This window comes from Halichoeres trimaculatus, unplaced genomic scaffold (genome assembly GCF_033239565.1).
Source record: "Halichoeres trimaculatus isolate MK-OKI-2021-1 unplaced genomic scaffold, fHalTri1.1 fHalTri1_scaffold_17, whole genome shotgun sequence".
In the NCBI taxonomy this organism is placed as follows: Eukaryota; Metazoa; Chordata; class Actinopteri; order Labriformes; family Labridae; genus Halichoeres; species Halichoeres trimaculatus.
In genome coordinates, this window is record NW_027437195.1 from 14531782 (window position 1) to 14556043 (window position 24262).

A 24262-nucleotide genomic window follows, 5' to 3' on the forward strand; every position below is an offset into this window, starting at 1 on the left:
ACCTCAAAAAGATATGGCAATCATGCTCAAAGGAGATTACATGTAAAATCAGCATCCTGCTAGGCCTGTCAGAAACTCTGGTACAGTTTTTCCCCAGGCTGAATAGACGCAGTGAATGAAGCTGAGCTGTTTATCATTGCCTCAAGAGCTGGAGCTGTTCACTCACAACAGAGAGGAGGGAAGGGAAAAACAAAAGGGACTTAGTTAGCACTACATGTCACAAAACATAAAGCCAACAAATCACCAGGAACCAACTGAGAGTAAGAAAGAGTGGAATGAGAACAACTTGACCCTGAGTTTTATTCCTTTACTGAGGGACGCTGTGAGTTTATTTCCACTCCGGTCTTCAGCAGCCATGCGTCGCAGCATCTAGCATCTTTATTTACAGCCTGGGCACCGTGCACTGATATTGTTATGGATTATTCTGTAAAATTGGTCTTTGTAATTCATCATGGTTTATGGTGAGATTAATTGTGTGACCTTTTTGTCGTGAGTGTAGGAGTCTGAGTGTGAAAGAGGGGGGAAAAAATTAGGAACTCAAACATTATTCATTTTGCAAATTGAGCCTCTTTTACCAACTGTAACACAGAGGACGAGAAAACAGAATTTTTACAATCACACTCAGTGACCCATATCATCAGCTCTACAGGCTAGATTAGCAACGATAGATCTCATGACACCTTTTGAAATACACGCCACTGTCTCCTCCTCCCCTCTCCTCTTTCAGACGGGGGTGAACGATTCAAAGCTCCCTCCACTTCTCGGCCTGTCTTACTATAATTATTTGAGATGCATTAGGTCTCCTATTAAAATTAGCAATGTTATGGTAATTCCCTGTTTAAAAACCCTGTTGCTGAGGGAGATAATTATCTCGATTATTCAGGCTCTCGTACCCAAGATGCATAGGGCACAGCCTCAGTTTGCTCGGGGCCATTCTTCCCTACAAGTGGAAATAATTGAAATGTGGCAGATGTTTAATTATTGCTATTTTAAACACAGTAGATCATAATGAAGTGTATGGATAGAGAATGATACCCACATTAAATACAGAAAAGGGCGAGTTATTTCCTTTGTAATACAAATGTAGAAATAGTCAAATGTTTCTCAAGTTCAAGATTAAAAGTGCAAAAAAAAATCCACAGTTCCCTTTTCATAAAGACAAATCTGCACTGATTCTGAAAAAGCAAGTCAGGACACCAACATACATTACAGCAGTATAGAAAATGTCTAACTCAAATATTACAGCAGACAGGAGCAGAAAAAGTCCCAGTATCTTAAATGATGATGTATGATACGTGCAATACCGAGGCAATATGATGGATCAGTGGCCGGTTTTGATTCAGAGCTTCCAGTAGGACACCAAAGGAAACGTGCTGGCCTGATATCATCTGGAATTCTCTTAATAACAAGGGTAGGCACAAGGGCAGCGGTCTCAAAGGACGCCATCTATTATTCATCTGAGGATCTCATGAATTAACAATGAGATAATCTCACCATATATGTTTTACATCATAAACAAAAAAAAACACTATTATCATTAATATTATCTTGTTTTCCAGCATGGTTACACTTCTCAGAGGGGTGTGGCACTAAAGACATGAAAATTGATTCTAAAGACAATGAAAGTGAAATCATGCAAAATTATGTCAGATTCTTTGAGTCTGTCATCTTGAATCAGAGATCAGTTTGTTCTGTAGGTTGTAATTAAAGAGGATAGTGAGCCTGCCCTATCCATTCAAGACAAACATTACCACCTCTAAACAAAGACTGATTTTACCATCAGAACAGAGAAAAAGCAGGGCATCACCAGATGAAGGTAAAAGTCTGATTAAAATCTCACTAGTCTTATTGTTAGCACATCATTAAAAAAAGGAATTTATCTCACCTGTGAAGCCAAGGCATCAATAGTTCTTCTCGCCTTTGTGTAACCGACATGTTCCTTATTTCAATGAAAAAGGGAGCAGTTGTGAAATTTCATTCAACCCCACAGTCACATCTGATACAGTATAACTGTCACACCTGTATTTTTCTTAAAGGTGGACAATGCCAGATGATATAATGTGCAAAATGTGGGTCACGACAAAGTTAATATCATATCCCAGCGATCCGGTCATAAAGTTTTGCAAAGCAATACCCTCAAGATACAAAATGATATCTGCTTAACAGTGAATACAAAACAAAAGCGAAGGATCAATTTACCTAATTATTAAGTATTGAATTAGTAATCTATCTTTCTAATAATAACTATTAACTAGGGGTGGCTACCTTTCACATTTGAAATGATACGGTACCGATGTCCTGTACCTGGCAATTGATATCGGTACTCAACGGTACCAATTTTAGGTACTTTTGTGTGTTTAACTAGGTAATAAATGCTAATCGTTTCATAATGAAATCCCCAAATTTTTCAATTTAACATATTTAGTCTTTAATATATGACCCGGCAATGCTGTGTTCATGTCCAGTATGGAAAATCACCTACTCTTCCACTCCCTCACAGTCACAAGAATGTGTTTAGGTTCCTAAACATGGTACCTTTTGGTTTTACGTGAAAAGTTACCCGGTACTCAGGTCACGGTACCACAGACAGAATTCTGACGGTACCTATATAAGTACCTAATCCGGTACCCATCCCTTATACTAACAGGCCTGTTAGAGCCTGAAATGTAACAACAACCAAAATGTAATAACTGACCCAAAATATAAAAAGTTGTTACATTTTCAGTTTTATTACATTTTTTTAATTACACTTCCAACTCAGAACTTCTGTTACATTATCGAACAGTTATTATATTTGAGACTTTATTACACTTTTTATTATTATTATTATCATATTTTGGGTCATTGTTACATTTCAGGCTCTGACAAGGCTCAAGGATGTTTATGATTTTAGTTGGTACATCAAATTCATTTTCAGTTAATTTACAATATTAAGCAAAAAGAAAAAAAAAATCAAATAGCTCCTGCTCCTTTATTACAGAACTGCTCTATAAGCATCTGGGTATCATCAGGTAAAAACAGGAAGCATGACGGCTATAGAACAGTTGCAGCACGCAACTGTAGGAGCTGACAGCTCTAGACCGACTGTGTGTTGACTGTGTGTTGGCTGTGTGTCGGCTGTGTGTTGGCGGTGATATGGCCGTGTGTCAGTTGGGTTCCACTGTAATTCAGCTGTAGTTTGGTTTTGTTATGGCTATGTGTTGGCTGCGTGTCTGTAGGCTCTGACTGTAATTCAGCTGTGTTTCAGATATGTGTTGACCGTGTTATAGCTGTAATTTGGCCGTGAATCGGCTGTGGTTGGGCTCTGTGTTGGCTGTGTGTCAGCTGCTTGAACTACTGCTGTTAGCTTTGTCTCTCCTATATGTTTTACCCAAAATAATGTCATCAACCATCCACAGACCGTCCTGGCTAATAAAACTAATCTTTTATAGCAATGTATTCTTTCAATGAAAGGGTTGCAGAGGTGTTGTATCTCATGTAAGTCATAGACACACAAAAATAAATAAACATTCAGTCATGCTACTCACATTGATGTCTTCAGTACCACAATGAGAATTCTTGAAATGGCGTTGGAGTGAGTCACACTGTCAGGGAAGTCTATTTAGAGCACCATATTTGTTGGAATTGATAATTATTTTACTCAGGATACACTGCTCCATTAAAATCTTGTTCAGCCTCTAATTTATGCCGTAGTCTCTCCATATTACACTGTTTACCCCTGTTTTAATTTGATTTGCTGGGAACTACAGTGACCAGCTGTTGCAGGATTTGTTTAGTCTTAGCACAAAGAGAAAGTAGCTGAGTTCTGTTTACACACATTGATGTTGTCAGTCAGTGGGATTAAAAGGGCTTGAGAGCAGTCAGAGAGCATTAAGACCACATCGCTGCTTCCATCTCTTTCCTGGGGTTTGTTGACCTCAGCGCAGGGATTAAAATATCACCAGCCTTGTCCTTCAGGATCCGACGTGCGCTGGCCATCAGACTTCTGGTCACTTACAAAACACCCTCATCGTCATATTAATGAGCATCAAAAGACCTCGCAAACGTGTCCATCTGTCTTAGAGCTTGTGAGGGCAGATGTCTCCCACCCTATGGTCCACCTCTCACCCTCTGAGCCTCCCTCCTGTGCAGCACGTCTTTTAATTAAAACATTGTAATCAGACTGTACCACGTGTGCAGCCCTGCCTTCATTTTCCATGAGAGGAGCAGGTAGAGCCTGAGTGGATGCACAGGGCCTGCTGGGATGGAGATGTGATAAGAGTAGACATGATACAAGCGCTTCACGGCGGGGTGGGGTGAGGACATGTAGGTACGGCTGCAGTCCAGCTGTCCCTCCATTAAGGCCAAAGAGACATTCAAACAAAGAAGCTGAAATCTGACAAATGTGCTTAAGCTGAATAACTGTTTACCTAAACGAGAGGAGATTAGAGGAGAGGAGAGTATGACTTATGACAAGTCTAATCATATCTATAAATACAAATCATCCTGGTTTTCTCTGGTACAGACTTGTGTCAGAGCTGTTCATTTGATGGCTGCTAAACAGCCAGAAGAGCTACGATATCCATCATGTTTTATAGACTATTCAAACAGAGAGTGACAGCCACATGTGGAGTCAGACTGTCATGCCCTACGGCTCTCTTGTAGAGAGGGAGCACCCTGAATCAGCCACGAAACGGCTTTGGAGCACATCTGGATTGTCATTGGTGTAAACATTTATATCAAGCTATTCATCTAACTATAATGTTATTGAAATATTGTGATGATGTCAAAGTCTTGAGAAACTTAACGTTAACTCTTAAAGCAGGTCCAGTTGAATTTTATTGGAGGTGTAGTAATTGAATCCCATCAAAACAATTAAATGACTCTATAGGTAACCATAGAAACTATAGCTTTCATCTGGCCTTGTAGTGATTGTAAACTCGAGGGCTATAATAAACAAAAGCTCTGGAAAAAACAGGTTTCATTTTAAGAGGGAACAGACATCTCACCTGAAGGAAAGCAATTCAATTTTTAATGACATCAAGGCTTCTGCGGAGAAATCTGACAACAAATGAGTAAGCTGTGTGACTTCATCCGAGCGTCACCTCAGCGGCTGGTTTGTCTCAGGTCTCAGGAAGACACTATCCCTTAGTGAGAACATCTCTGAGTAAACCACTTTTAGATACATGTCATTTCATTCTTCTTTCATTCTGCCAGATTAAACAAAGTTTAAGAGGTATGTTTGCAGCAGAGAAAGATGGATATTTGCATGAAATTGCTCCAGTGCAAATTGTGCAGATAACTTGCACACGGGACAAGATTTGTGCGCAGGTTTTTTCCCCTGAGAACGCAATTACGAACCAATTTACACCCCCTCATTTTTTTCTATGCTGCATTTATCTCCAGCAAAGAGCACTTGGGCTGAAATGAAGCATGGCAATGGTCTCTGTTTATGAACACTATCAAAACACAGCAGAATTGTCTGCCATATGCTCCACCATGCTCAGGTTGGCCATCAAAATGACTTCAAATTAGAGAGAATTCATCCCTGGTGTTCCTGTTTGGTTTGGGCTTTTACTCTAAGTCCACTTAGCTACAACAGATTACTGCTAATTGGTGGGTTTTTTCTTGCCAGGATGGTTGCCACATTGCTGGAGCAACTCTCATATCTTGCTGTTTCAATGTCTGCAAGAAGAAGTGCTTGTGTTCAGTTGTTAACATGCAGGCGCGGTACGATGTTAAACACTGAGGCCTCTGGAATTGTTTTCCACTAATGCCTCTTTGGATGAGTAACCGAAGAGCAAGGGTAAATCTCCCGAAGAGGTGAAATGTCTACAAACACTATTTAACAAAGCCTGATGAATATTCAGTTCTTCTACCCGGGCAGGAAAACCCTATCAGCCATTTCACAAAGTATAACACGTAATTATGCCACCTCAAAAATGGAGACCTATCGCCCAGTCTTGTCTGATGCCCCCCAGCTTTTAATTAACTAAATTACTGCATACTTCTCCCCCCATTGATTACTGCTATGGGGATTGATTATTTCCTCACACACACACACAGATGCACAGGCACACACACATGCTCAGCACTGCTGCAGGTGGGGAAACTGTTTCTAATGAGAAGAAGTGTTAAAATTGCCGTAAATCACCACAAAATGAAAGTAAAATACAGACATTGTGCAGGATCCAGGTTTTGTGAAGCGGTTTGGCCTCATTTGCAAATGAACTTATTACTGTTGGGTCGGGGTATGAATGTCCTCTGTGCACAGACAGAGGACAGATGTCTGTTTTTATCCACAGTGTTCGCCCTGGATCACTGCGAGGTGACGCAGAACATCCACAACCTCAGATTACCTGTTTAAGACCGAAGCTTTGCAGACGGTACCACATTTACTCCTTCAATCCAGCTATTTCACCGGACATATGAAAAGATGTTCCCCCCATTGTCTTTGATAAAGACGGACATATTGAACCAGGGTGAAACTGCTCGGTCAAATCAAGGAAGAGTGGATGGAAAATTGCAGCCGATGTTTCACCTCCTGGAGCAGTTAGTGTGTGCTCTTGTGAACATGTGGTGCGAGCGTGATCATTCAGCACTCCGTCTAAATTTAGAGTTACTGATCAAACTGGTTCTTGTTAGAGCCTAACCGTATATATCTCAGCCCAACACCACACCTATGGAAGGCAACGATTACTTTCCATGTCAATAACTGAAGAAAGGAAAAATACTGTGTGTGGATATGAAGTCTGTCACTCACATCAGTGTTCTTGCCATTTACTGCATGGTTTACGACGACTCACATCATCACACAATGTGAGACTGTGCCTGAGGCTTCCTTACAGCCGGCTGCAGGGCTTGCACTCTCTGAATTACTCTGCTGCACTGAGAGGTGGATTCTGAAACATGCCGACACAACACTTTAAAACTTGTGAGCTGATTTTAACATTGAAAAACAAACTTTTTGAATAGACTGTGAATCTTTTCATTTATTATGAAAAGAACACATCAGCTCGTGACACATCTGTCCACTAGCTTGCTGACCGTTCTGTGTGGCAGCTGTATGCATATGGCACCTTTCTGTGACATTCAGAATAGATAATTTGCAATCTCTGCACCACTCTGACATTCAACAACATGTTCTACATATTATGATAGGACTCCTTTTTTTCCCTTCCCAACACCCCCTCTTCCTCTCTCGGGCTCTGGAGGAGTTGGTACAGGCTGCGGCTGCCACAGCCCTGCTGTCAGACTGCCACAGCAGAATGTCTCTGCCTCTCTCAGCCCATGGGGTACAGCTGACAGCACATGATCCTCAGAGCCAGACAGCCAGCCCCAGCTCAGTGAGAGAGCCTTCAGCTAGTGCTGACATATTCCAGGGCCCGTTTCAACAGATGGAGTTTTTACAGGTACCGTTTGGGGTAAAATACCCCGCTTGAGGGTACAGCATCTGGTCCATCACAAATTGGATGGTGCACCCTGCCTAAACCCCCCTCACTGCTTCACATCTTCCACTCCATCACCTCAGCCTTTTTTGCCTTTCTGCTTCTCCATTATGTAGAAGATGAGCACTGTCCATCAGAACAAACAGCATTCCCTGAGAATAAGAAAGCACCGCTGTGGAGAAAATAGAGCCCTGCCAGAGCATTACAGTGTTGATTCATTTTCGGATAAAGTTTCAGTCCGTAATTCTTCCAATCTTACGCACTAAAGATCTCCAGCGTTGCATCAAAAAATACAATCCAGCCCCACTCAGGGTTTTTCCCCTGCTTGACATGACACAGTGTTAAATCTTATTTCCACAGCAACTTGAGCCTTGTGGACCACTCTGAGTCTCCATCACTCACGCGGCGCTCAATAACCTTAGACTCATATTTCTCTGGCAGTGATTTAACGACTTGCAAAATTACATTGCGGTGGGTTGAGCCTGTGTTGATGTTGATATCTCTACTCTTTACTGTCCTGTGTCCTGTCAGTCTGCTCCCGTTATTTATCATCATGGACGCCATGACTCATGAGCAACGCCCAAGCAGCCATTTATCTCCTGGTTAAATAATACATGCCGGGCTGGGTTGGGATCGGAGGAGCAAGGTGAACGATGAGGTTTTGAAAACTATGGTTGGTGAGTTACGGCAATCAAGGAGTTCCTCTGAAGTTGTGCCACGGAGGCCTGACAGGCTATAAAAAGAAATTTACACAAGCGAGGCAGTTACTGGAGTTGGATTAGTGTGCTGTTAATGCTGCAGGTGGAATTTATGTGTTTTTATATCACAGAATGCCCTAAAACTAGCATTGTGTTATGTGGGAACTGATGCAAATCCCGAGCGTTAAGTGCAAGAAGACTCAGAAACCCAGACTTACTTTTGAAGCTTATCTACCTTTTCACTCTCCTTTGTTTCTTGTGTCACAGAAAGGGCTTAATCGGAGGTTCCCTGCATTAAACACTGTCGGAGAGAAGGAGAAAATCAATATTTGAAGAGTCTCAGTCTGTGCATTTTAAACAGTCAATTGAAGAAAGCATGCATATTCCACTGTGTCTGAATTATTAACAAATCTTTGGTTTCGCTTGCTGCAGCAAAATGTAAAGAAGTGGAATCAGGAACATTAAATACATTTACAATAAATTTTAGGGATAAAAACAACTATCTCTAGCTTTATCAGACCAGTTCGAGTTTTCTATCAAACATGAAGATGAGGGATTTCCATGTTTATGTTATCTGAGGCCAACACCCCAGTTTACTGTAAATGTCAGCTATCCCTGAAGCACTCCTTCCAGTTAATATCCCCAGTGACTCTTTATTTATTTACTCCTACTCATCAGAATTCAGCCCACATCACTCCTCCTTGGTAATTACAACATACTGCACAGTGTTGGCAATTAATTTACAGAAAACGCATCACAGCAGAAAAAAACAGGGATGTATATTTTACATACGTCGAGCATGCGTGCAGTGCTGTGCATCTACATCACAAAGTGTGTGCAGGTGTTTCATGGGCTCACTTTGTTGCTAAGATTTTTCTCAGCTCAGTGCCATTGTTTAACAAAAAACTAATTTTACCATACGGAGAAATCCATTATCCACACGACTCTAAAACCACAAAGAAATGAGAAAAATGAACCTGCTGAATAGATTATTTTTCAGTTCCTTCTGTGAGTGTGAATTAAATCATTCCCGATGAAAAGATGGAGGCAGGCAGGGTTTTGTAGAGACACTCTAGCCCCTGTTGGAGAATCTCTCTGGATAATGAAGGAACAAATTGGTTTTAAATAGGAGTTAATGCAGCGCACTCTTAAAGAATATCTTCAAATTACTGCAAAAATATTCTTTCATTCTGCCGTCAAATCTGATGAAAGTGTGATAGACAGCTCCAACAACCAGATTAAAAATGATATGACAGCAAGACAATCATGGCTGACAAATGGCCAGTAATTCAATCACTGGTGCAGGACATGTCGTGTCAGCCACTCTATTGACTGTGACAGGCTGTGTGAGGTGCTGGCAGACTTCTATTGACCCGGGGCAGGCAAAGTGCTGATGCATCATTGTGTAGATTGGGATGAGACTGCTCTCCTTCACCTTTGACCAACCGAGGAGAGGCAGACCTAGAAATTCAGAAGAGGACACTGAATATTTCAATCTTCTCACAGGAGCTGCACTAAAATCCACCTGGGGTTGCTCACCTTTCCTTTCGGTGTGGAGGGTGGGAACAAAACAAATATCAGTGCAGACTCTAAAAGAGCACTGTTGTCAAATTCTATGGTCTAACTCCATGGTTCTCAAATAGGGGTTTGCAAGGGCACTCCAGGGGGTACACAAGATTCAGAGACGCATCCAAAAAAAAGACAATCAAGCAAAATTCCTTGATCATTAATCAGGCCGATTATGCCTGTCACCGATTAATCAACATCGGCCAAAATGTAGCCAGTTTTTGCTCAACAGAGATTCTGTCGCTCCTGCTCCTGTGTGTCTGTGTTGGGCTGCACACTGCCCAAGTGCCCGCCCCCTCCGTCCACCATTATCTAATGTAAGACTATAGAATGACGTTTTACATCGTGTTAGTTGTTTTTTTGAGAGATAAACAGAGATAAATGCTACTGTTGATTTACATGTCCACCATAATCTAATGTAAGACTATAATACAATGTTTTAACGAAGTGTAAGTTGCTCATTGTGTGTTTACATTTTTAATTGTTTTTTTTTTTTATACTATCTGTGTTTAAAGTTTGACTTATTTATTTAGGGTGTTTACAGTTTGACTTCTGTATTAGGGTCCTCGGCCTGAGCAGAGGGCACCTTCTAGCAAGCTAAGGTGGAGGGCACTATTGTATTTTATTATTGTGTTTACAGCTTGTTCTTATTTATCATTGGTTAACACTACAGTTCTTATGTTGACAGTTTTATAATTAAAGTTCCTTGTTTTAATTTAATAGTGTTCTGTCTCTGTCTTGAATCATACGGGTATTATAATGATTTGTGATTATATACAGTATATATCCTGTGTATATCAATGAATTTATAATATATATTAGCCGATATATTGGATATCGGCTTTTTTTGTCCCCCAGTATAGGTATCGGCATCGGCCCCAAAAATCCCATATCAGCTGGGCTCTAGTTTGAATCCAGTATAAATGTAAGTTCATAAATTTAAAATTATATCCAATAGACACTAAGAGTACAGGGCTATGTTCTATTTTTTTTTTCCATCCAAAACTGCTTTGAGCTGTTAGGGGGTACTTGGCAGAATAAAAAACATATCATGGGGGTACAACACTGAAAAAAGTTTGAGAACCAGTGGTCTAACTTATCCAAAACATTATCTGCTGTGACCATGATCATCAGACAGATTCCTCTATATTAAATGGACGAAATGCATCCCACATCCTTTAAATTACCATCCCTATCCTGGCCTGGATGGATGCAAGAGCAACACCATGTCCACGCAGGGTTTATTAAATAATTAAGGTCTGGCCGAGATGAACTTTGATTGAATTGATCCGACCAAGCCTTGTGGGGGAAAAAAAAAAGATGGACAACAATGTTTTAACGCTTCAGAACTGGTAGAGCATCCAGAGGATTTATTGAACGCATTACAGCAGGAAGCAGAAACAAGCGCCCCTCACCAGCGTGACTAATGCCATTACAGAACAAAAGCCATAGTTTGTGTTTAGGTAATTACTGCTGGGACACAGTGATGGACAGAGTAAACACTGGTGATTTATGCCTACACACATCCGCCATGATGGGCACAAAACACAACATCATTCAGGCTTTTAATTTAAATCCCATCGTAAGCCTGGTGGTTTAAAATGTTTAATTTCTTCCTTTTTCAGTAAACAGATAGGTTTAAAGAGGTGGTCATTTTACATTAAGAGTGTGTGCATAAACGAGTGAGTTTATGGAAAGGTGGTTGAAGGGTGGGGCTCAATCATGGAGCTTTCCCCTGAAATCCATTTCCCCACTTTTTTTCAGGCAATTACAAAGTCTTTATCACAAAGACGACAGCATGGAAGTCAACAAAGGAGTGCCAGACTGCTCAATAAGAGAGGGCACATGAGGATGGGTGGAGGTGCAGTTGGTGATACCTGCGTCTTCTCACTTCAGCTGCACAGCTTGTATGAGGCAGGTGTTGCCAGCCTGAGGGGGTTGGACCGTCTTTCACCTTACTGTACTGGAAATTATTCCACCGCCCAACGTATGAAGAGCAACACAGACGCCGTGCACCCACATGTGGGCAAACAAGCGCACACACAAAGAACAGAGCGGTGGATGGGGGGTGGAGACACATAGGCGAGGGAGAAGGCAGTGCACAAAAAAGAAAGCTGCTGCTTGTGTAAATTGGCTGATGCTGCCTCCTCTTTGCCAGATTAACTCCACAGGGCAAGGAAGAGACGGAGGGAGGGAAAGAGTGCGAGTGGGGGCTGGGTTCAGTCCTTTCATCAAAGGCCTTTCTTTACCCCCTACTCTTTTTTTTCCTGAGTGAGGGAGTGCCAAGTCCAGAGTGGGCAATCCTTTCTGTGATTGCGTGTTGAGAAGTAAAAGCCACATTGTCTACGCTGGAAATCACACCTGGCAGAAATAACAAGCTTAGCCTGAAGTCTCCCAGCATCATGCATCAATAGCACACTTTCACATTCACAATTCTGCTCAAATCTTGAGCAGCAAAAACTGGCAGCAGAATTTAGATGGAAGTCAAGCCAGTGGATTGCTTGAAGCAACAGCAGAGCACTGGAATAACAATGAATTATATGCATCTTCCTCATGTCCCATTATCCCCACCCCAGCCCTCACGTCCTGTGTTTGGGACTGCTGTTTCCAGACCCTGCGGCCACAATGTTTTAATTCCTCATGCTTGGCCCGAGGCCATGAGGACAACCCTCAACCCTGAGAGACAGGTCTGCTGACACTCCTCTGCTCCCCTTTGTGATGCTGTCACACCCCTCTCTCAAATCCCCAGCCCACTCCTGTCTTCCTCTCTCCCCTGAGTGGGTGTAATTACATTAAGGAGTCAATCCCAGCTCAACCTTCTTGTTCACACATCTCCATCCTGCTGCATATCTTAGCATTAAATTCTGCATAATCCCAACCTTGGGGCCATAATAATGACCTGTGTCCGAGGGGCCACCTTCCTTTTAGCTACACAACAAGGCTTAGTGAGCCTCCTGAAGAAATGCAGCCATCAAAAATACCTCATGACTTCCTTTTTTAATCTAGTTTTGCTCAGGATTAAGTTGAATCTCCTCATAAATTTGTGCTGTCCAGGTATAGCTCAAAGTAGATGAACCTGTACATCCACATCTGAATAAGTGAAAATGAGATTTAATGCAGTTTCCTGAGTGAGATTCAGCCTGTAAGGCAAAGTTATGACAGAGGCAGGTTTAAGTGGGCTCTCTGAATATTAATCTCAATGTAAAAGACAAGTCAAAGGCAAAGAGGGGTGTAGTCATGCTCTTCATGGATAAATTATGCCTCATTCAATCCAGAGAGGTTGAAGTTCACCGTGATAATCAGATTTGGGCATATTCCCTCGTCTTGATAACTGCATTAGCACCAAACCTGTAGATGTAATTGCATCGCTTGGTTAATATCAGCATTCGCCTACTGTTAATCCAATCCTGCGTGAAGTGGGTGAGCACTGCTCTAAAGTTGTCGTAACTGAGTTACAGGCTATCATTTTCAGCAAATCACCAGGATTTCCACAGGCTCTAAATGGATGATTTGCTAGTGTGCAGGGTCCCTGAGGAAATCAGAGCCGAATCAGACATGAAACTAAAGTGACAGAGGGATTGCTGCAAAAAAACAAAGCATTAATCATGGTGGTTTACAGCAGCTTTACAAAGGAAAACTTGGAATTAATACACTTTTCTTACTAGCTTCATTACAGTGGACAGCTCAACAGAAACTGTGAAGAATTCACTTGTTGCTTGTAAAGTGATTTATTGTGATAAGAGGTTTGCCTCCATAGTTCATCCTAGCATCTAGGGATGGGACCCAAACTAGGTACTTTTATATTCTGCCTGTAAGTTACAATTAATTTAAAATGAAACAGTACCTAAACACACCCATGTGACTTTGATTGAGTGGAAGAGTATGTGATTTTCCATACTGGACATGAACACAGCATTGCAAGTTTATATGTTGAGAAATAAATGTGTTAAACTGAAAAACTTTGAGATTTTATCATTAAAGGTATGGTCTGCAGGACTTTTTGTTAGTCATCAGTAAACGCAAATTTAAACTGGTCTCCACCTCCTTGGCTCAGTGCCAGCTGCAGCACACACCCGCAGCCTGACTATGCGAGCACAAGTACTGACCTTGCAACCACCTGCAGGATTACGTTCTACATCCAACTATTGTGGCTGCTTGGGATAGCTCCTTCCACTTGCTAATCAAAACACAAAGTCACTTCCATACTGGGCATACTGTGATTGGCTGATGTACCCATCCCTATTATTATAAGGTTACAAGAGTTTAAGTTTGAGTCAGTTATGCTTTATTACAATGTTTTACAACAAAAACAAGATAGGAGCTGCACCTCCAAATAGAAGTGTGAGATAAAAATAATCACAATATTTTTTTTTCTCTAAAAGCAACAAACATTTGATAAGAATTCAAAATATTTGAACATGTAATTATAACACCCAAACACTTGCAAAGGAGGGACGGCTAAAGTAGTTTTAAAGCTTATTCCACAACATTAAAGAGAAGAAGAAGACAGGAGAAGACAGCTAATCATGCTCCAGGAACAGAGGCAGCAGGTAAGGGCATCTCAAGCAAAAATACTATTTGATGGTCAATGCAAAACTTGGATGCAAAATCACCCATTACTTGAATAATGCCCTGCACGCCATGCAGACGCAAGGAGATGGAGACACATTTAGTCACTGTGCAAATTAGTTGTTGGTAAGTTAGATTTGAATATGATTAATGTAGCTTTACCGAGCAAAGTTTGCACTTAACCTCATTTTTTGTTGTTATTTCGGAAGATGTTACCTTTAGAACCTTGTGGCACTGAAGAAGTCTCAGTCCCAGCTCTGAATCACACAGCGATGCATCTTCTTTTTACAGTAAGCAGCACTTGTGCGTTCTAAAGATAAGTGAGATGCTGTCATGTCATTAAGGAGGTTTTTTTGCTCCTCGATGGCAAAAAGTGAACTGGTATCAGATGCCCTACAAGCATCGTTTGGGCTGGTATTGCTAAGAACCTCACGATTGGATTCAATTTCGGCTTCGATTCTTTAGGGTTGCGATTCAGTTCAACATCAATTTGATTCGATATTGATTTAAATGCTTCTATTTTCAATTTTCATGCCCATGTAAACATATGTGGAATGTCACCTCACACTTTGGAGCAATAAAACAATCCAAATGTCAGAGTTTAAAGCTGAAGATGTTGACTTTCAGATGATGCTGCTGATGCTTGGACTGCCATTTTGTTGTTGTTGTCAATAGTTTTACCCACCCCTAAACACCGTCTGGGAGTTATATAACATCACAAGTGGGGGTGAATAAAAACCAGTGAAGAAATACACTTTCTAGGTGAGGTAAAAGTCACTTGATTAGGGATGGGTACCTTTCGCATTTGAAACGATCCGGTACTGAAACCTGGCAATCAGTACCGGTACTCAACGGCACCAATTTTTGGTACTTTTTTGTGTTTATGTGGGTATGGGTATGTAGATGATAAAATATATATTTTTTCCATTTAACATATCTATTCTTCAATATATAACATTGCAATGGTGTGTTCATGTCCAGCATGGAAAATGACCTACTCTTCCACTCCCTCACAGTCATAAGAATGCATTTAGGTACCTAAAATTGGTACTTTATGATTTTACATGAATCAGTACCCGGTACCTTTGACAGAATTTGGTCGGTACCTATAAAAGCACCTAATTCGGTACCCATCCCTACACACGATCAATACTTTTTTTCATCATTAAACCATTATTTTAACATTTGTAAATCAAAAGCCATCCCTAATTTGAAGCTTGATGGACACAGTCAAAATGAGCGATTGCAACACTGAAGAAACCTCAGGAAGCAGTGAAGACACCTTCAACAAGAAAAGGTCACTGACTTTTAGTAGTAGAGATATTTTGGCTTTTTACAGTCCAACAAAATATGTTCCCAAAGACATGCCAACTAACACAAAGAACATCACAAACATTTACAATTACAATAACGCTTTTTTTTAAGGTGATTGGTCTAGCACTGTTGTATTTGTGTCAACTTCAAATTTCAACACTTAACTTAATAAACTGTCAGAATGTGGGTAAAGCAACAGCACAGGGACATAATCTGCTGTGCATCTCAAACATATTCAAAGTCCATCCCCCAATCATAGTACAACTTAACACTGCCATCTATTGTAGTATAAAATCACTTTGCAATAACCTTCAGGAACCTTAATGGGATGTGCTCCTCAGTTTGTGAAAAATGAGAATCTACAAGCTAAAACTTCAGGAAAATAAATCAGATTCAAAAAACCTTCTTCCTGTTAGCACCTCAAAAAAATTATCTTATCAAAATATTAAACTCCCATTCTAACTCAACCCTCTGTAAAAATCCAAATTTGAAAAAAAAGGGGTTTATATTTACTATGATAACTATCTTTACACACTCATATGTGAAATCCGGTAATGATAATATTTTTCAACATCATCCAGCACAACTTCTGAGTGTAACAGAAACAAAGCAATAACAGCTGAGGAAACTCATCTGTAACCAGTTACACTTGTAGGATTTATCTCTTCAAAGATTTAAGTGCTGCAGCCACTTGTTTAATCATGTACAAGCCTTCTGAATAATTCTCTTCCACTGATCAGGAAAAGGAGATCAGTGCAGTTAAATCAGCTACAGTAACTTTCACTGTTGCACAGTATGAGAGAGAGGAAAAAAATATTTCTGCACAAAGCTGCAGACAGACACCATTTCTCTGTTCTGCTCGTACAAACGCTTCAAAAATATTTATCCATCCTCTGTCTTTTGAGAGAGAAAACAATAAATCTTGCACGGCTTCTCTCCAAAAGACAAAAGTGCCAGGTTTTATGAAGAAGGCTGGCATTGTGGTGCCCCCAAGAATCCACTCCAGACCCCCCGCGAGGAACCTCGTCTGAAGTTACCGGGAGAAGAGAGGAGATGCCTGGCTGCCTCATGGAGGCCGTGCTGCTCCATATTCATGCAAAGATTTCAGGGGAAAGACTCGTTCATCAAACACAGCAAAAAGTCAAACTCAAAGGACCTCCCTTTCTGGCTGCAGAGGCCTGTTTGATGCGTGCAGGGGTGCACTGTCATGAAAAAAAAACACAAAATAACATGCTCCACAGTGTTCCTTTCATGGTGCCGAGGATTAATCCCTCACGTCAATGGAAAAAAAAAACTTTCAGCATCAAGAGAATCAGTGCCTCTTCAGTTTGTATGTGTCTTTGGTCATAGTCCCATGAAGCCTTGCTACAACCTTTGACTCATTTTGTGAGTGTTAATAAACTACAGTGTTAATTTTGACAGCAAGTTATAATTTAATCATTTTCTGTCTTCTGAATAACCCAATATTCAGTTAAAGTCATATTTTAGTCACCTGAAACCTTTGAGTCTTAAGGTCTTTGCACACAGTCTGTTTTTTTAATGCATTTTTTGGATTCTTAGTCTTAAAAAAAAAAAAACTATGCGGACACCTTGCACACCGTATCCAATATGTTTGTTGTTCTATAAATTCCAAAAATTTGCAGAACAAGAAAAATGGATGCTTCAAGCAACTGATCCCGAGTAGCAGCTGCCAGCATGTTTGAAGAATCCGTGAACGCATACACACGTAAACACAGGCACATGCAAACACCTGGACATATATCCATCTTCTAAAAATCGCCCAAAATTACAGAAAATGTCAAACTACCCTGGAAATAAGCCTGGCGGATGAGAAAAGAAACAGGAAAAATTAAACCTGATCTGAAAAAATTAATGGTAGGTGAAATTTGGGGCATGAGTGTGAAAACATGATTGACATAGTGTGGGATCAATTTCTTTTTTAACGTTGGTCAATTTCTGACCAAAAACGGCCTCAAGGTACAAAGACCTTTCGTCAAGTTTTGTTCGACTAAACACCATACGAGTTTTAGTTTGGTTTCAAGTCTTTTAGTTTAGTTAGTAGACCAATTATTGGCAGATTTTGGTCAAAAATAATGTTACCAACCTAACTGTTGAGAAAACGTCCTGTAAACTGTGTGTGTGGTGTCACATCATACAGTGCTATCATGTACATAATTTAACGTTAAGTTAGGATACACAATTCATAAACTTGGACAGTGGTTTGCAGGCAACGTTGCACTTTCTTTACATCTTGCCTTACATGTTTCATCCTCTCCATCTGGAGTTTCTTTTTCATCTTGCTGCTTTTCTTGATGAAAAAGGTATTAGTTTTGGGACATGTAGTGGTGTCAGACTGTAATGCTTTTTTCGCCTTGCAGCGCCACCATTGCTCTTCTTAAGCCCTGTTTCCACCAAGTGGTTCAGCTCGATTTTTCTCAGTACGGCACGCATCTTCAACTGACCAATCCTGGGACAGATCCCCAAATAACTGAAATGAGCCGTCCCACTTTTTGGGACCTTTCTGTTGGGGTGCCAAAAGCCGCGTTTCCACCAAGCAGACCTGTTCAGTTTGTCTTGGTATGGAGCGCATTTTGTGGTGTTTCCACTGACTAATCCCGGGACAGATCCCCAAATAACCGAGACGAGCCGTCCCACTTCTTGGCACCATTTCGTATGGGTGCCAGATGGAACAGATCTGCTCTCAAAAGGTGGAGCAACACACTGCAGACCATTGATTGGTCAAAAGAATCGTCACTTACCCCGACAGCAGCACACAGTCTTCTCTGAAACAAAGCTTGATTTCACTTTGTATCAAAGAGCTACATGCCAATCACAAAGAAGACGAAATGCTGCATGTCTTCCATTGTTGCTCTTTGTTTACTGTATCATGTTTTTCTTCTTCGTTGGATTTATTAGCGGGGTATACTGTGTTAGGCTGCTACAGCCTCACACTATTGTTTAACAGCTTCGGCTTTCGGCATCTGGTTTACCACGAGAGGGAACAGTTTTGCTGTGAAAACGCAAACGGGATCAGGCTTAACTGTATCAAACCATGCCAAACCGCACTGAACCAAACCAAACCAGACTGTTTGGTGGAAACGCAGCTAAACTAAATCAATCTGATCCCAGAAGGTGGAGCAACAACACTGCAGATCATTGTTTGGTTGACGGTAACAAAAGGCCACATGGAAATCACAAAGAAGACAAATTAATAGATGGCTTCTCTCCTGGACTTTTTTTGTACCACGCTGTGATTTCTTTATTTGTTGGAAAAAATTTGCGGGGTACACCGTCGTGCTGACTATGGCATCATGCTATTCTGTAACTTACACAGCTTACACTTCACCCACCACAAGGGGGGACGATTGGCTATGGAAATGGATTGGTCTTAACCGGTCCAAACTGTACCAACTGTACTGATCCAAACCAGCACATTTGCTTGATGGAAACAGGGATATACTGTCCATATTCTTGTGTTTGTACCACTGACTGTGTAATACTAAAGGCTGTACTTGTTCTAATGATCCTCTGACAAGCACTGCTGCGTGTGCACGTGCAGACGTGTTGTCAAGGTAACGGACGGCTGCATATGAGGAAAAAAAAGAGCTGATTTCATCACAGCCTTCGTCATTGTTTCTGACTTTTTACTTAGTTAATACTTAGTTTTCATCTGTAAGGGTTCATTGCAAATAACAAACACTAGTGAACGATGTTGAAAATAGAGAAGTATTTAACAGCAGTTGAAATCCTCAAAGAACATTGGCGAACAACTCTACAGCTAGCACAGCGCTACCAGCTAATGTAAATGTAATAAGGAGGGTGCTCAGGTTGAATGACATCGAGACAGGAGCAGCTTTCTGATGGTCAACCCGTTTAGAGGTCTCTTCAAAAGGTCATGAGAGTATGTTTTTGACACGGTGCCTTTGTTTTTTTGAGCATGGCCTAAAGATACAGATGGGTGCTCATGGCAGATCACGTGTATCACAAACAGAAGTCATGAAAGTATTCTTTCAAGAACACTACAGATGGTTTGGAGGTCTTTTAACAAGCACTAAATGTGTGTGTGTGTGTGTGTGTGTGTGTGTGTGTGTGTGTGTGTGTGTGTGTGTGTGTGTGTGTGTGTGTGTGTTTCATGGCTGCATGGATTTGTCAGGAAGGACTGGAGAGACCGGGGCCAGCTGCCAACAGAACGTCAAACGCCCCCAGAGCAGAGTCCAGCTGATGATTGTGTGCTTAAATTCTTTTTTCTCTTAGCTCAACATTCTTTGCACTAACAGAAAGAGAAAGAAAGAGCTACTGAGACTTTTTCATCCAAAGATCAAGTCTACTTGATGCTTAAGACTCGAACCATTGTACTCCGGGTGAACCCAGCAATCCATGTCACACAATGGTTCAACAAAAGTGGTTCTAAGACTTTAATAAGCGGCCTCGTTTTTCAAAGTGAAAAGATGTCAAGGCTTTTTTCCTCTCATACTGAAAAAGGCAACTTTTCAAAGGGTTCAAGTGTACTGCAGCTGCGCACGAGTGCCTGTCAACATCTCAGCCAAGACAAACTGTGTGTGCGTGTAACTGCATCCAGCCTTGTCACATGAGATGTTTGAGGCTGTTAACACCACTGCACAACTGAGGGGAAATATAAGACCCAATCAAACTGCAGTACATGCAGCTAAAACAGAAGCCAGTGCTTCTCTCCTCACCAATTGTTTGTCTTCTTGACTCCTGCCGGTTGTTATCATGTTACATTCTTTATCAGAGCATTTGGAGGTTTTATGGTGATGTGATTTATATGGGCTTGTGGCACGTTAATGATGCCAGGGAGCCCTGCCTGCCATCCATATTCATGAACAACTGTGTTAGGGGAGCTGTCGAGATGGAGGCGAGGAGGAGGAGGGGAGAAGGGAGAAGAGGTGGAGGCACTGCCACATGTCCGCCAAAAGTCTCCTGGGTCTGAATGGTGGGGCTGCTGAGGCCCGGAGTTCACATGCCTGTAGGCAAAGGCCCACCTGTTCATCCAGACTACTCACATTCCCAGAGACAAGATCAATGAGGAATGAACAAACAAAGAAACAACAAGCCAGGGTCTGGGTATCTATCGTGCATGGACAAACCGGCCATGTATGATGGCTACTTGCACATAAAAAACCTGTCAGACTAAGCACTTCAAAGTATCAAAAGCTTATCATGCAAGCATGCAGGATTTTAACCATTAGTGGTTTTTAATCTTAAAAATGAATGAAATGAGGGGAAAAAATTGTGACAAGGATTAAAAATAAGTTTGACTATTGTAGTCAAACTATTTATTGATAAACCACCATCAATAAAATGGGCCATTTTTTTCCAATTCTCCTGCCCAATTTAGTTTTGTGCCATGAGATCATTTTTGATATGGTCATGACGTGTTAATCACTTCATAAAGTGCATCAACAGAACAAAAAAATGATCAAAACAAACAACACTTTGGTGCTGTGGCGTGCACAGACTTTTTGAATGGCAGGTTTGAAAACAAGAAAAAAAGGGCACACACGTGTAGCGTGTGTTTTTGCCACCTGAGAGGAAGGTAAAGTGTTTTTTGTCAACCAGGAGGACACTTTCTCACAGGTTTTGGCCCCTGAGAGGTCACTTCAGCAGATGTTTTACATCAATTGGGCCACAAGAGGGGGATGACTGCTGCTTGGAGGTAGCATTTCGTCAAAGTTTACAAAATGAGATACGTGGAAAGTATGAATGTAGCCCAATTCTATCATAGCAAAATATTACCTAGTACATTAAAACAAAGTATTAATATTAAGTTAATCATTGTTACAGTCAGAGGAGATCCTTGGAAGAATGTCTAACCTGGAAGGGGTCCATGGTCTAAAAAAGTATGAGAACCCTGCTTTAAATTATCTGTGATTAATACATGGCTGAGCAAAAGCTTGATTCTGATTGGTCAAATCCACATAAAAACTGTGATTTGTTTCGTGACAGTATACTGTTGCGAGGCACCACCTGATGGTTCATATAGCAAATCCATGTGTGGAGAAGTCCAGCTGATTTCATCTCTGTCTGCTGACATTGTAAGAAACATGGTTGTCACTGTTAGCATTCTAAACCTTGAGGACGCTTTTCAGATCACTTTTGGAACACAAACCTTCAGATTGAGGGTTAATAAACCTTAATTATATGGTCATTTAATTTATAATGCCAACATGAAAAACAGGAAAACGTGACGTTAAATCTAATTTATTATAGAGAGCGGCCTATTTTGACATTCCCATGAAAAAATGGAAATTTACAGTTAGTTTAACTTGCAATGATGAGAGAACATGCCACTGCTTTAAAAAGCACGAGTACCCGTTTACTCTGAGGGATTTATTTATGTAGCTGCATGGTTACATCTTTTAAAATCAATAAAGTTATCTTCAAATGACTAGTTTTTGCTGACCTGTTATTCTGGGTTTGTTTGTTGTTGTTTTTTTGTTTGTTTTTTTGTAGTCAGGTAATACAGATGCTAATTTTAAATAAGCAGGTGGTTACAGTGGATTGGAATTCTGTCATGGTGAGATGATCCCAAAGCACAGCCCCAGAAAGACGTAATTTTGTCTGTGTGACACATATAAAAGGAAACTAGCCAATCAGCAGTAAGATGATAACATCAAATTTGTTGTTTTCAATCTAAGTAAATGAACAGAATAGAAAAAATTCTGCTGACAATATGCAGGCAAAAAGGGCTTGCCTACTGAATCTTAATTTTAGCCACAAGCAACTAAAAAAAATAAAATAATGGTCTTTGAAGAAATTTAACAAATTCATGCAACACGTGGAAAATAGGAGAGAAGAGATGTTTTGCGCTCTGAAAAGTAGAGAAGCAGTGATAATAACTTTAATTTTTTAATGATGATCTCATAAGTATTTCCTTGTTGGGGAAATGTCTTTTCTATAAGAAGTCAGAAAACAATAAATCAGCAAGTTCTCATAAAATCCAGCCTGTAGGATATAATGTTATGGTTTGTAGTTGGGGGAACTGACCTTTGACAGAAAGACACAATGAGTGTGCATATTTTGGCAGACTTGTTGTCCAAAACACCACCATGACACCATGTGTATAAGTTACAGTGCAGTTCGGGGTTATATTTGAGACAAGGTGAAGTCTACCTAATGTTTCTCACTCACATGTGATGGTCAGTACAGATCTGAAACTTCCCATTTCGTGTCTGTAACTCTGAGGTGAGGCTGTTTAAAAGCCCTCTTCATTCTCGTCCATATCAATCAAGACAGCAGAAGGATTTCACGTCCTATTAGCGATCACGACCCAATCAATGAGCTGTGCCTTAAAACAGCTGACAGCTAATTACGAGGGCAGCTCAGAGAGAGCCATGCCGTTCAGGTAACCAGTGGTAATTAAAGAGAAGGAAGAAATATCTGCTGAAGGATGTTCACAGCACGGCTGAGGCAGAACACACTGAATAGCATAGGTACTCCGGGGTGAGGCCTAATTTGCTCCTGAGCCAATCAATAACCATTTCATCTCAGTTGCTATGGAACAACATATACGAAAAACACAATGAGCATTACCTTGGGGAAAGTGGCACCAGTAATAATCCTGCTGCTGCTGTTTTGAACAATATCTTCTTGCTTCATTTGGAAAAGAGAGAGGCTGAGCTGAGGCAAGGACATTATGCTTTGTTCTTCTCTCAGAGGGGTTCCCATCCAGTTTCATTACAAGAAACAAAAGTCAAACCGCTTTCTTGAAGCAGGATAAAAAAAAAACATGCTCCAAGCTGTAAAAAGGGCTTTTTCACATGGCATCCAACCAAACAGAACTATACATCTTTGACATCCGTCATAAAATGAGGGCTGGTTACAGATCTCACTGATTTTAGTACCTCTGAGAATCTACATAACTGTACTGTATTTCTCCAGAAATATAATCATAAAAATATAATTAGTAGGGTCTTACTGGAGAATAAAATGTCAGCCATGAATCCTTTGAAATGCAGAAATTTCAGTACACACTCATAACTGGTCATTTTATGGTAAGATTTCAAACACTGCTACAGAGACACAGCTGAGAAATACAAAGTTTTACGTCCAGTTTCACTCTGCTTCGCCCACATTCTCTGCCACAGTTATCCAAAGGCCCGCACAGACTCTCAGCAGCACTCCTCATTAGTGCAGTGGTGAGAGGACCCGCAGGGTGTGACGGGTGAGTGTCTCTGACAGGCCAGAGAGGTCATACTTTAAAGAGAACTGGATGAAAGCTTGAGCCGTGAGTTCAGGCAGCCAAGTGACACCGTTGTTGACATGGGCCAACCAGTGGCAGCCGTGCCTTTCAAGCCGTGGATGAGAGTCTGCGTGTTGAAGTGTCAGCCATGGGGCCAGGCAACAGCAGCTGAATACGCTGTACCTTCTTGTATCTGTTCTCAACTTTGGGTTTTTTCCACTTCAACTGAAACTGGACCTCAATATCTTCACCTGTTGCTACTTTTACTGATATGGTGAACATCTACTCGTCAAAAAGCTGGTACAAATCTGAAAAAGTATGCTTTCAGTTTGCTTAAAATGCATTTTCTGACAGAAAGGAACTTAAAGATTTTTGAAAATATCCTGGAACCCTTAAGGAACCTCAGACTTTTACACCCCAGGAGAGCAACAACACATCAAGCTACATCTTTTCCTTTTCCCTTTTAAATGCTTATATCTCAATGT

At 40.9% G+C, this 24262-nt stretch overlaps 1 long non-coding RNA gene across 1 annotated transcript in view; it reads right to left on the minus strand.

Moving 5' to 3' along the window:
• LOC141807108 (uncharacterized) overlaps nucleotides 1-24262 on the minus strand; it is a 44816-nt gene that overhangs the window by 18350 nt on the left and 2204 nt on the right. Inside the window, exon 2 of the long non-coding RNA XR_012599809.1 lies at nucleotides 8361-8426. This is a non-coding gene — a long non-coding RNA (uncharacterized LOC141807108). The remainder of the gene's footprint in view (nucleotides 1-8360; nucleotides 8427-24262) is intronic.